General features: G+C 42.8%; 1 long non-coding RNA gene across 1 annotated transcript in view; it reads right to left on the minus strand.

Moving 5' to 3' along the window:
• Nucleotides 1–434: 434 nt before the first annotated feature.
• The window catches only part of LOC310748246, a 173,949-nt gene continuing 159,686 nt past the window's right edge, over nucleotides 435–14,697 (minus strand). Inside the window, exon 2 of the long non-coding RNA XR_014541244.1 lies at nucleotides 435–665. This is a non-coding gene — a long non-coding RNA (uncharacterized lncRNA). The remainder of the gene's footprint in view (nucleotides 666–14,697) is intronic.

Here is a 14,697-nt window from a genome sequence, read left to right on the forward strand (position 1 = left end):
CAGTTTGCCTAGCAAAACAGAAAATATGCAAGGGGCTCACTCAGATAAAAATGCAGGATAATGAATACAACTCTGTATAAACCACCTCTCATCAGAGTGGGTCATGACTCTGTGGTTGCTCCTTTGCTGTTTCACTTGTGTGGAATAGCTGCCATCCATGGGGCTTGTCCTGCTCCTGTCTTTACATAAAATATAAGTGGCACACTGCTAAATCAGCTGGGTGTCATTTGCACATTATGGAAGTTATGTATGGTGCATTCCAAACTTCCTACTGCTGCTGCTACCGGGGCTCTCATGATCACTGGAACCACCTTTGCACATCACAGCCAGGCTAAACATACCCAGCTCTCTCAAGCATTCCTCATAAGGCTTCATTTGCAGACCCTTCATGATCTTGGTTGTAATAATAATAATAATAATAATAATAATAATAATAATAATAATAATTTTTTATTTATACCCCGCCCATCTGGCTGAGTTTCCCCAGCCACTCTGGGCGGCTTCCAACAAAACACTAAAATACAACAACCTATTAAACATTAAAAGCTTCCCTAAACAGGGCTGCCTTCAGATGTCTTCTAAAAGTTTAGTAGTTATTTTTCCCTTTGACATCTGATGGGAGGGCGTTCCACAGGGCGGGTGCCACTACCGAGAAGACCCTCTGCCTGGTTCGTGTATCTTGGCTTCTTACAGTGAGGGAACTGCTAGAAGGCCCTCGGCGCTGGACCTCAGTGCCCAGGCAGAACGATGGAGGTGGAGACGCTCCTTCAGGTATGTTCTCCTCTGCACACATTCCAGCTTATCACTATCCTTCTTAAATTGTGGCGCCCATCTGCAGCAAGAATATTATTGGTACAAAAATGGAAGTAAGAAGAACTACCGACAAAAGAAGAATAGAGGATGAAATTGATGGACTATGCATAATTAGATAAATTAACAGGACGGATTCGAAACCTGCAGGACCAGAGATTCTTAGAAGACTGGAGTAAATATATGAATTATTTCAAAAGTAATAGTAATGAACAGATTACGCTAGTAGGAATGCAAGAAGTTTTGTAAGGAGGACTATATGAAATATTACAATTAAGATTATGAGGAGAATCGTTAGTCAATGATAATTAAGAGTAATAGAGAAATTAAGAAATGCAGAATAAGTGATAAAGAATGGAAAATCGTCAGAGGTGTTTATGGAAGTCGAAAATATTGTATAAGATAAGAAGTTATGTTGTATGAATGTTGGAAATGATATGTTAAAAAACTAATAAAAAATATTAAAATAAATTAAAATAAATTGTGGCACCCATAACTGGACACAGGACTCCAGGTGTGGTTCCACCAAAGCAGAATATGGTGGTACTATTACCTCCCTTGATTCGAACACTGTATCTGTTGATAAAGCTTCTTTTTAGCTGCTGCATCACACGGTTAACTCATGTTAAGCTTGTGGTCTACTAAGCCCCTATATCGTTTTCGCATGTACTGCTGGCAAGCCTCACCTGTTCTCCAAGTATCCTCAAAGAACATAAACAGAGGTTCTGAGATTACACCCACAAGCTCCTTTAATACCCTTGGGTGGGGATCATCAGGCCCTGGATATTTGAATTCATTTAAAGTATCCAGGTGTTCCCTATCTTGAGCTGCAGCTCCCTCCTTGCAATGTTTATTCTGTTATCGCCAGATTGGGCACTGCGTTCCTTTTGGATGAAGTAAGCGCTGAGCAGTTCTGCCTTCTCTCAATAGCATTTCTCTGTTGTTTTTTCTGCACAGAGGACCTGTTACTTGCTTGTTCTTCCTCTTGTTTCAAACATAGTCAAATAAAACATTTAAAATTTATTGTTACTGAAATATACTCAGAGTCGCAAAGTGATTTCATGCTCTTTATTCAGCTCATAGTGGTGAGGAGGAATGAATGAATGTCCCCTCAAAGTATCTGCTTTATATACATTATTTACACAATGGGCTGCACATGATTGGCTAATTCCGGAATTCTACTGTAAGCCAATCAGGTTGTGGATTCACTTCTATCTGGAGCATGATTGGGTGGTTCCTGCCAACCAGTCATACTGCTGCATTGTTCTAGGACCAATCAGACTGCTGCTTCTGAATCCTATTGTTCTAGGACCAGTCAGACTGCTGCCTTTTGGATCCTATTGTTCTAGGACCAATCAGACTGCTGCAGTTTGGATCCTATTCAACTCAGTACATAACAGTTACCCTCTCTTGCAAGTTCATTGTGAGCTTTGGATTGCCTGACCTTCTCCCTGTAACTGTTGGCTACTTGTGTGATTTCCCCTTCCTTCCATTTCTGTTACATGTCCTTCTTAAACCTCAGCTCATCTGTAAGTTCCTTATGCCATCACACCAGTTTCTTTGCCTCCGACTTTTCTTTCAGGTTGAAATTGTCTGCATTTGTGCCTTCAGTGTTTCACCTTTAAGAAACTCACATCCATCTTGGATTCCCTTTTCTTTGAGTATTTGCATGTTCAGACCCAGAAACCTCCCCCCTAAATAAATTCACACTTGACTCAAATTTTGGTTTGGTTTTTGGCAGAATTTAGGCCACAACTTTATTGATTACAAAAAGTGAATGGTTGCATAGGCTCTGGTTCGACTAGCTCTCTGCACCCTTGCAGGTAGTGCTGACCCAGGGTTCCAGCATAGGTCAGCCAAGGGTGAACACCTGGATAAGCGGAAAGCTGGAACAGGCTATCTCCGCCACCCAAATGTCCCCCTGGACTCAGGCACGGGCACAACCCCCTCTCAGGGGTTGACCAAACCATCGAGTACCTGGATTCCTTTAACGGAATACCCTTCACATAGATATGGCGAGTTCTCCCATCCCTATCACCTGAGCCAGTGCCTATCCGCAGCCTTACAAGTTGTGACGATTTGCTATGCGGCAGGCGAAACCCAAATGGCACCAGCCAATCAGCCAAGTGGGGGAAATTCCTGCTGTGCCCCTGTCCCAACGGCACATGACAGCATAGCAAGGTCAACCACACAAGCCCTAAAAGTAGGGAGAGGTGGGCGGGTGTTCCAAATGCACGCACTGAAAGAGGAAGCTCTGGGTCATGTGCATGGGCATAAATAGGTCCCTCGAACCGTTTGGACTGGGTCCCATTGGCCAGATTGCACCCAGTTACGAGAGACCTACCAATCGGGTGTTGTGGCTGACCAATCATACCCACCCACAACACAGGATATTGGTTTTCCAGGTCTCATCGCAATACGTGCCCTCTTTAAGGGAGGACCCGATTTCTGACATGAGATCCCACCTAGCAGCTCCTTAAACTTTTTGAAATCAGCCTTCTTAAAGTCCAGAATGCATGTCTGACTCCTTTCCCTTGCCTCTGTATCATAAAACCCAAGAGGACGTTATCTCTTTCTCCTCCCAAGGTTAGCCCTTCTGCATTGTAGCATGTCTTGGGGTGGGGGGTGGGGAAAACACAAAAACAATGGCTTTGATAAGGGCAGAGATCAGTGGTAGAGTGAGTTAGTGAATGAAATCCCATTTTGGTTTATGATACGGGAATGAATGACGAGAAGAAATATTTTGAAGCTCTGGGTGGCTAATAGAGAAACTAGCTCAAAGACACTGGGGATCAAAGGAAGGAAACTTAAATATTTCTGAGATTCAAAACGGCTAATATGATAAGCAAGAGAGAGAGATGGCATTTCAAAGGGAATGGCATAAATATTATTCCTAAATCATAACCTGGACTTTTGCTAATGTAAAAAGTCTGTTTTTAAATGGTGCTGGCTAGGAATTCTTTCTCAGTTAGTGATTTCTTGCAAGCTCTGTTGAAAAGTCATGTAAATATGAGGATCAATGCCCAGAAATGTTAGGATAAACCCCAAGGTGGTTGTCACCAATGGAAGCGAAGGCTCAAAAAAAGCTCAATATGGAGGCCAAATGGCCGAAATATTGGGAAATATTGGAACAAGAAGGAGACAAATTGAAATTGCAGAGTTTTGAGAAATTAAAAGATAAAGTGCGAGATTGGCTTCATTATTATCAAATAAGAGAGGCCTATAATTTGGACAAAATATTGGCTTCCAGGTGGGAAAATCAAAATTGGAAACAGAACTGTTAGATCCCAAAACTAAGATACTCTCAAGAATGTATAACTTGCTGTTAAAATGGAATACGCAGGATGAAACGGTTAAATCTGCAATGATTAAATGGGCACAGGATATCAGTCATAACATCATGTTTGCTGACTGGGAACAGTTGTGGACCACAGGTATGAAATTTACGGCATGTAATACCTTAAGAGAGAATATTATGAAAATGATATACAGGTGGTACATGACCCCAGTCAAGCTTGCAAAAATTTATCATTTGCCCGATAATAAATGTTGGAAATGTAAAGAAACTGAAGGTACATTCTTTCACCTTTGGTGGACGTGCCCAAGAATTAAGGCTTTCTGGGAAATGATCTATAATGAAATGAAAAAGGTATTTAAATATACCTTCCTGAAGAAACCAGAGGCCTTCCTTCTGGGCATTGTCGGCCAATTGGTGCCAAAGAAGGACAGAACTTTCTTTATGTATGCAACAACAGCAGCAAGAATACTTATTGCGAAGTATTGGAAGACACAAGATCAACCCACCCTGGAAGAGTGGCAGATGAAGGTGATGGACTATATGGAATTGGCAGAAATGACTGGCAGAATCCGAGACCTGGGAGAAGAGTTGGTGGAGGAAGACTGGAAGAAATTTAAAGACTATCTTCAGAAATATTGTAAAATTAATGAATGTTAAAATGATGTTCGGATTGGCAATAAGTGGTATTCAGCAACAAAAGTTAATAAGAATATGCAAAAATGAATTGATAAATGGATGAAAAGATAGAGTCATAATATGTTAGGATATAGAGCTAAGATAAATGATAGAGGGTAAGGATTTGCTGAATTGATTATGTAAATGGGAATGCAAAAAGGGGAGGTGTGAGGAGGTCAAGGAAACAAGCAAATGAGCTTAAAAACATCAAAAAAGGGATTTGTTTTTTGTATTTTTCTATTTTTTCTTTTTTATGTATTTTTAAATTTTTCTTTTTCTTGGTTTTTCTTTTATTCTGTAAATCTTTGTCTTTTGTAAAACTCTAATAAATATCTTTAAAAAAAACAGAAATGTTAGGATAAAAACGACATCTTCTGTAGGACAGCCTGAAACACCTGCTGAGTAAGAATTTTGGTATAAATCATGCTTCTTAAGAATCATTGGAAAGCTTTTTGAAGTATGACTTGCCTGTCACTGCTAAGCTTTTCAGAACTTTGTGTGTATGTTCTTTGCTTTTGTATTATACTACTTTTTAAATAGTTTTATTTGAAGAATCATATATTCCATAAGATACAGTCGGGCTCCTCTAGCTCCACCCCCCAAACTGTCTCCGCCCCAGAAAGAATCCTTTATTCAGGGTGTGCATGGTGGGTCCCTGGTTCCCTTGGGAGTCAAGGACTCTTCTCATCATATAGGGTGCCATCAGGTGATTCTGCCATTTCCCCTCATTTGGCTCTAACTCACCACTGGGTCTTGGTACCACAAACTGTTCTCTATTGACTAGATGTCTATGGTCTTCTGTCTCAATGGTGTTTGGAGACCGACTTGCTCCATTTTCACCTCCCTCCAACTTCCCCCACTTTCCCTCTTCCATACTCTCTCTTGCCTTCCTTGGCAGTACTCCAATCAGCTCTGATCCAGAAGTTCTCCCTCCAATGGCCTCCCATTGTAGTCATCTGCTCTCCTGATGGCTGCCTCTTACGTAGCCATGGTGTGTGAAGGGATGTATATCTCAACCCACTGAAGCTCACCTCTTAAGGTCTGGATGTGTTGACATTCAGCGGGGCAAAAAGCAGGACATGGCAGAGGTCAGTAGCCACCTCCTTGATCTCCCCACATATGTAAACATTCTGTTTGGCTATTGGTGGTTTGAAAAAAACATTTTATTATTATTATTACGACCTTCCATCTTTCTCTTTTTCAAAACCCTTTTATGTCAGAGCAATCCTGTTTAATCCATAAGGAGACAGGCACACTTCATAATGCTTAGTCAGCTGAGCAGGTTAGGGGTATCTAAATGCCAGATATACTCAGAAGCAAAACATGGCAGCTGCCTTTGTGTCAGGACTCCCGGTTCCTGTATTGATAACACAGCAAGCGTAGTTAATTAAAAAGGAAGATTTATTGCAAAAACAGAGTTCGCTGGACGGCTCTAACAAGCCACCAGCCTCATCCATCATGATGACCCTTCTGAAGACTGCTTCCTGCAAGGCCAGAAGCAACTGAACTTTTGCTTCTGACGTCTCTTGTTTTGCTTCCTGTCTTGGAGCCCTCCCATTCACCGAGACCTTGGACTGAGAGGGTCAGCTCCCACCTCTTCCCCATTCTCTGAGGGGCTGTCTTAGCTCTTGACCGCCTGATAAACTGCTTCCTTCCTTCCATTTTGCACTTCTCAAGAGTGTTGGCAGGATTCTGGCTCGTTTTCAGTCATTCCTTTATCAACTTGCATTCCAAGGGGCAGGGAAGTTGATACTAGCCGATGCTCATCCTGCCTGGCAGTTAACCCTAACTGTTCCTGGATGCTTCCTTCAGCTGGTTGCAAACTTTCCCTGGTATCTGGGTGCAAACTTTCCCTGGGGGCTGGCTCGTTCATGACACTTTGCATACTTTGGCCGGAACATGGGAAAGTGGGAACCTCTTACTAAAAGAAGCAAGTCCCAGTGTTTTCAATGGGCCTCATTCCCAGGTAAGCATGCATAGGCTTGTAGCCTAAGCAACTGGGTAACATATTGCCGGTACATTTCCCCTAAGTGCTGGTTTTGACCTTTAAAACCCTATGCGGCCTAGGACCCTCGTACTTATGGGACCGCCTCTCCTGGTATGTCCTGCAGAGGACGCTAAGGTCCATGAATAATAATAGCTTAAAGGTCCCGGGCACTAAGGAAGCCAGACTATCCTCCACCAGGGCCAGGGCTTTTTCAGTAATGGCTCCGACTGGTGGAATGCTCTTTCCCATGAGACTAGGGCCCTGCAGGACTTGATCTCCTTCCGCAGGGCCTGTAAGACAAAGCTATTCCACCTGGCCTTCAATTTGAATTAGCCTGATCCTCTATTCCCTTTTCGCTTTCCTCTTCTATGAAGGAACCCTTTCTGGGACCCCACATTTAAATTCTTCCCTGGTCTCTTTGCTGGCCCTAGTAGGACCAACTTGGCCAGTTAGCCCTGGTGATCATTCGATGTCTATTGACTGGGTTTTTGTTTTGTTTTTGTTCATTTTTTTCCTTTTCCTTTCCTTTTCTTTTCCCAAAATGACCCCTGAATTTTTGAATTTTATTGATATTGATGCTGCATTTTATGTTGTATTTTATGCTGTTTTATGCTGTTTTTAAGTCACATTTTAATCAATGTTTTATATTTGCTGTTAGCTGCCCTGAGCCCAGTTTTTGGGCCGGGAAGGGCGGTGTATAAATAAAAATTTATTATAAAAATTATTTATTAGAAGTGCTAGGGAAACTTTCCCATTCCACTAATAAAGATGAAAACTAAAAAAGAAAGGAAATGGGTATGGAATATCACTGAGGGCTGGGGGTTGAGAGAGACATTGCTATACCCCCTCTCTCTGTGTTGCCACAGCTCTGATTATGAGTCCCTTCCACAAAATGTAGGCGTACAACTCATCACAAACTTAGAAAAGCTGTGGGTGGCAATCTGGCAGAATACACCATAAGCAATGAGAGATGGAGGGGCATCAACTCTCTAAATGTCCCAATGTCCTTCCCGGGAGCAGCAGTCGTACCAAGCCAGGTAGAACAACACAAGAAGTACATCAAAAGAAAGAAATCCTTTTGATGGCGAGTGTTTAGAGCAAACAAACAAAAAAGCCACAAATTCAAAGTTGTGATAAAGCTTGTCTCAATTATGTGTAAAATAAATAAATAAACAAACCCCAAACCCATTTTAAAAAGTGTGTGTATTTGGTCTAATATTACCGTGCTTTTAAAGAAAAATCACTTGAAGGGTTTTTGCTTTTTGCTTGCGACAGACGTACATGCTCAGACATAATGACCTATTCCCGAGCCAGAATCTAGTACGAAAAGAGTATTAGAACTGATTCAAGAATTTGGTCATGTGGCAGGATTTAAATTGAACAAGTCAAAAACTAAAGTTCTTGAGAAAAACTTAACACCGATTGAGAAAGAGAGGTTTCAGAAGGAGACTGGTTTGACATTAGCTAAGAAAGTAAAATACTTGGGGGTTAATATGACTGCTAAGAACTTAAACTTATTTAAAGATAACTATGAGAAATGCTGGACAGAAGTGAAAAAAGACTTAGAAATATGGTCAAATTTGAAGCTTTCCTTGTTGGGTCGAATTGCAGCTATAAAGATGAATGTATTGCCAAAAATGTTATTTCTGTTTCAGTCATTGCAAATTTTGGGCAGGATGGACTGTTTCAAGAAGTGGCAGAAAGATATTTCTAGATTTGTCTGGCAGGGCAAGAAGCCCAGAATAAAATTTAAAATACTAACTGATGTAAAGGAAAGAGGTGGATTTGCCCTGCCAGACCTTAAACTCTATTATGAATCAGCAGCATTCTGCTGGTTGAAAGAATGGCTGCTTCTTGAGAACACAGACATTTTGGATTTAGAAGGTTTTAATAATGTTTTTGGGTGGCATGCATATTTGTGGTATGACAAGGTTAAAGCACATAAAGCATTTAAAAACCATATTGTCAGGAAAGCATTGTTCAATGTATGGATAAGATATAAAGACTTATTGGAAAATAAAACCCCAAGGTGGTTGTCACCAATGGAAGCGAAGGCTCAGAAAAAGCTCAATATGGAGGCCAAATGGCCGAAATATTGGGAAATTTTGGAACAAGAAGGAGATAAACTGAAATTGCAGAGTTTTGAGAAATTAAAAGATAAAGTGCGAGACTGGCTTCATTATTATCAAATAAGAGAGGCCTATAATCTGGAAAAAAAAATTGGCTTCCAGGTGGGAAAATCAAAATTGGAAACAGAATTGTTAGACCCCAAAACTAAGATACTTTCAAGAATGTATAACTTGCTGTTGAAATGGAATACGCAGGATGAAACGGTTAAATCTGCTATGATTAAATGGGCACAAGACATTGGTCATGACATTATGTTTGCTGACTGGGAACAGTTATGGACCACCGGTATGAAATTCACGGCATGTAATGCCTTAAGAGAGAATATTATGAAAATGATTTATAGGTGGTACATGACCCCAGTCAAGCTTGCAAAAATATATCATTTGCCCGATAATAAATGTTGGAAATGTAAAGAAAATGAAGGTACATTCTTTCACCTTTGGTGGACGTGGCCAAAGATTAAGGCTTTCTGGGAGATGATATATAATGAAATGAAAAAGGTATTTAAATATACCTTCCTGAAGAAACCAGAGGCCTTTCTCCTGGGTATAGTCGGCCAATTGGTGTCAAAGAAGGATAGAACTTTCTTTATATATGCAACAACAGCAGCAAGAATACTTATTGCAAAGTATTGGAAGACACAAGAGCTACCCACCCTGGAAGAGTGGCAGATGAAGGTGATGGATTATATGGAATTGGCGGAAATGACTGGCAGAATCCATGACCTGGGAGAAGAGTTGGTGGAAGAAGACTGGAAGAAATTTAAAGACTATCTTCAGAAACACTGTAAAATTAATGAATGTTAAAATGATGTTGGACTGAAAATAAGTGGCATTAGCAGATGATTGGCAGCCATGGCAATGCGTGCTATTTGGGCAATCCCCCCCCAAAAAAAATCATTGCTGTCCACAAAAATAGGGGTCAGCTCAATTAAAAGTGTTGGTGCTGACCTTTAAAGCCCTAGAGCATCTCCACCCGCATCACCCACCCCCACTGAGGTCCAGCTCCGAGGGCTTTTTGGCAGTTCCCTCCCTGCGAGAAGTGAGGTTACAGGGAACCAGGCAGAGGGCCTTCTTGGTAGTGGCTTCTGCCCTGTGGAACACCCTCCCACCAGACGTTAAAGAGAACAACAACTATCCGACGTTTAGAAGACATCTGAAGGCAGCCCTGTTTAGGGAAGTTTTTTAATGACTGATGTTTTAATGTATTTTAACATTTTAACATGTTGGAAGCTGTCCAGATGGGCAGAATATAAGTATTATTACATGGAGGTATGTAATACATGGAAAAATACGGTATATATTTTCAGGCAATATTGACTGCAAAAAATGCTTAAATCCTTCCCCCCCCCCCATCTTCTGTGCTGACAGCTGAACTTTCACAGGGAGTGTATAAAGCGGGACTGGGAGAAAAAATTGTATTTTCATGCAAACCCACATAATTCACACTTTCTGAAACACTGTGTGAACTGAAACTGTCCTTCAAAGGATGCAGTTCTCTAACAAAAAAAAATTGTAAAACTTTTGTATTTCAGGAGAAAGTGTACATAACAATGCATATACTGTACTGGTGTAAAAAGCAGACAAAAATACTATACTAGCAGAAATTGTCATGGAGGAGGTCGCTTTCCCTTGTCCTCCCTCCTTCATGACAAACTTTACATACAAAAATGTGTATGTTAGAAGTACAAGAGGAATAATAATCACAAACTGATGCGGAAATGTGGATAAATAATAAAGAGAGACTTATTTGTCTATCCAACACTGAATCAAAATATGAGGATTAAAAACATTGAATAGATTGTTTTTAGCTATTACCAAGCAATCCTAAAGTGACAGCAATTGGGAAGATCTCATGAAAGAAGAAATGTCACTTCTTAAGTCCTGCCACATTTGCCCCAGTCAGGGTGGAATGCGAAGGATAGGGTGGTTGTTGTTTTTCCCCATTTTGCCCAGAAATCACTGGAGAGGAAAATCACTGGGGTGCAAAATCCCCAGTCCTGGCACAGCTCTATAATAATAAATAAATAAATAAATAAATAATTTTATTTGTATCCCGCCCTCCCCGGCCAAAGCCGGGCTCAGAGCGGCTAACAACAAGTAAAAATAGCACAGTGTACATAAAATCACACAGTCAATTAATTAAAATACATTCTAAAATCAATTCAGAATCAAATCAATGGCAACCATTGAGCTAGAGTTCTATGAGGATTACAGAAGGGGAGAAGGGGTCAGACTGTGCCTTGGCCAAAGGCCTGGCAGAACAACTCACTCTTGCAGGCCCTGCAGAAAGATGTCAAGTCCCGCAGGGCCCTAGTCTCTTGTGACAGAGCATTTCACCACATCGGGGCCACAGCCGAAAAAGCCCTGGCTCTGGTTGAGGCCAGCCTAAACTCCCTGTCACCCGGGATCTCCAAGATGTTTTTATTTTAAGACCGTAAGGTCCTCTGTGGGACATACCAGGAGAGGCGGTCCTGTGGGTACGAGGTTAAAGGTTAAAACCAGCACCTTAAACCTGATCCTGTACTCCACCGGGACCCAGTGCAGCTGTCACAGTACCAGGTAAATGTGATCCCATGGCAAGGACCCCGTAAGGAGTCTCACTGCGGCATTCTGTACCCGCTGGAGTTTCTGGGTCAGTCTCAAGGGCAGCCCCACACCCTTCTGGAGTGTGCCAGGGAAATGAGGTGACTTCATATCCGACAGATTCAAAGCATCCCGAAATCTACAGGTCCCAACACACCTTGAGTGGCACATCAACACCCACAGAGCTTTCTGCAGGTTTATCAGGGGTTCCTCCAGGGCTGTGGCGGAGCAAGCCGACTGGGGCCAGCTGCCCACGGGGTGGGGAGAGCCGGGGCAGAACGCTCTGTGGGGCCTCCAAGGAGTCTGCCTGCCTCCTCCCACTCAGCCGCCCTATAGCTGAGGGGGAGGTGGCGGATGGACCGTTTGGGGCAGCACGGAGCTGGCGGGCACCAAAGCCACCGCATCACTCTGAGGAGAGACACGTGGCTCGGGCACGCTGCAGGCCCCATGGTGAGTGCCGCCCGGCATTTTGTCACCCTCCAATGGTGATGCCCAGGGTGACCCACACCCACCGCACCCCCCCTTCTTCCACCCCTGCTCCAGGGACCTAAATGCTACCCCACCAGTGCTCTCCACTGGTGGAGTGGAATGAAAAGTCATTAGGGAATAAAAGTGAAGGAAGGCTGTTAAAATGGATTTGCCTTGCATTTTAGACCAATATTCATTAACCATCCAGAGTTTGTTTAGATAGGCAAATGAGGCAGAGTGGGGAACCCTATAGAGAGCATCCGGTTGGCATCTGTCTGTCTTAGCCAGGGGTCAGCAACCTAAGGTTCATGGGCCGGAAGCGGCCTGCAGAGGTCATTTGACCGACCCACAAGCTGCTCCTAAACTGAGCTGCCTGCTTGTGTGCTGCGCTAAAGCGGTGCAACACTGTGTGGGGACTTCCTTCCACGGTGCCAGAAATCACATCTGCGCATGCACAGATTGCTGAAAATCACTGGTGTCTGCACGATCCGTCCCATGGAGGGATCTCCACGGGATTGATCTGGCTCAGGCAAGATAAACCTTACTGACCCCTGCTCTCGGCAGACAATGCAAGAGTGTTGTGGTGTGCCATAGTGGTGCAATTGTGATTCAGGAAGTTCATAGCTTAAATCTCACCTCAGCCGTAAATGACCAGGTGGCCTCAAGCAACTCATTCTTTTAGCAACCATCACAACCTACATCGGCAATGGAGGAATAATGATACTGATTTATCTTACAGAGGGGTTGTAAGGGTTGCTAAGACGTGAGCATGAAACGTGGTCCCTAAATGTTATGACACTGTACAGGCTAAAAGTATTTTTGGAAATGCAGAGGGAGGGAGGGAGATTCTAGTGTGATGCTTGATAGCAGCTCGTTTGCCATGATCCATTCTTCTCTTTTTACATTTCTAAAAAAGGAAAAGAAAACCTGCGTAGGGTGAAGCTTGCATCAGGCACTCCATTTGTGATTGCATAAATGCTGTTCCAATTACTCGAGTGATGTGGAGTGCCCCTACTAGCTTCTATAATTCACCCACCTTGTGGAGAGGAGCCACAATTGTAAGAAAAGGATTGAGTTATAGATCTGTACTTCTCCAGCAGCAAGGTCGTTTGTTCTGAAACTGCTAAGCATGTGATCCTAAAGCAGACATTTAATCAACTTGCCACAAGTGAATCAGTGTGCAATGTGGTAAAATTAGGAAGGCGAAGCTCTCAATGACCCCTATTATCCTTGGGGAGCTATAGTTCCCAGAGTTCCATGGGAAGAAGGATTGGTTGTTAAGCTTCTCTGGGAATTGTAGCTCAGTGAGCGGAATCGGGGCCTCCAAACGAATCTCAGCACCCTTAACAAACTACAGGTTCAATAATTCTTTGGGAGAAGCCATGACTGTTTCAAGTTGTATCACAACTTTCCCCTGCCCCTTTTGTTTTTCCTTCTGCACAGGTTCTGTTTCTGTTTCTCTTTTTGTTTGTTTGTCTCTTACCATGTTTGGTGCACATATAGTTATGCACTTTTTGGACTTTCAATAAAGATGTGTGTGTGTGTGTGTGTGTGTGTGTGTAGTGCTTTTTTCTTTAAAAAATGTTTCCTACTCATATTGAAATACTGCCCCTCAATGAGGCCAAACCTAGATTCACAAAACGTTTAGGAGTATGCGCACCCCTGCATTCCCCCAGAAAAATATCTCTCTCTCTCTCTCTCTCTCTCTCTCTCTCTCTCTCTCTCTCTCTCTCTCTCTCTCATATCACAGTGCTTTAAATGTATGGTGTCAGTGTGACCTTAGTGGTGTTGCTCTCGCTATGAAACTCCTGAAAAAGTGAAGCATAACTGGCTTGCTTTTAATTTCATCTTCAATTTACTTGCTTAGGAGGACTTTGGGCTCCTGACATATTGCTAATAATCTGACAGTTTATCTGACTATGTTAGTTGGTGGGGTATTAAGGTTTAGGAATGAACAAGAGTAATCTGCAATGAAATTTGATGTGCATCTGCACCTGCCGAAAGAAGTACCCGTATCCAGGACTTCACCCCCGAAGGCACACTCGTCTATTGTCTCGTGAGACAGACAGATGCCAATCATGTTAGAGCCAATATTTGTGGTGCGTGCACATAGGATACTTTCTCTATTTTTGCAAATATCCTCGCAGGTTCCACATAAAGGTTGACAACCCCTGTGCTAGAGAGTGGCTGTCAACCCTAAGCCTCAACATTGTACTGCTGTATGGTTGGTGGTTTCTGAGAGGAGAGAGGCTGAGGTCTACTAAGGTGGCTGGCAAAGGCTTTTTCTCTCTCTTTCTCATTTTAAATATGCTATATTGCTATATTTCTTATTTTAAAATACTGTTTGATTTGGTAGTAAAGGTAAAGGTAAAGGGACCCCTGACCATAAAGGTCAGCAGTTTGAATCCCCATGACGGGGTGAGCTCCCGTTGCTCGGTCCCTGCTCCTGCCAACCTAGCAGTTCAAAAGCACGCCAAAAAGTGCAAGTAGGTAAATAGGTACCGCTCCGGCGGGAAGGTAAATGGCGTTTCCATGCGCTGCTCTGGTTCGCCACAAGCGGCTTAGTCATGCTGGCCACATGACCCGGAAGCTGTACGCCAGCTCCCTCGGCCAATAAAGCGAGATGAGCGCTGCAACCCCAGAGTTGGCCACGACTGGACCTAATGATCAAGGGTCCCTTTACCTTTATCCAGATATGTACTTACTGTATTGTGGGATCGGTGCTGCTTGTGCCTGCTAGTTAC

This window comes from Podarcis filfolensis (genome assembly GCF_964270895.1).
Source record: "Podarcis filfolensis genome assembly, chromosome: 13".
Lineage (NCBI taxonomy): Eukaryota > Metazoa > Chordata > Lepidosauria > Squamata > Lacertidae > Podarcis > Podarcis filfolensis.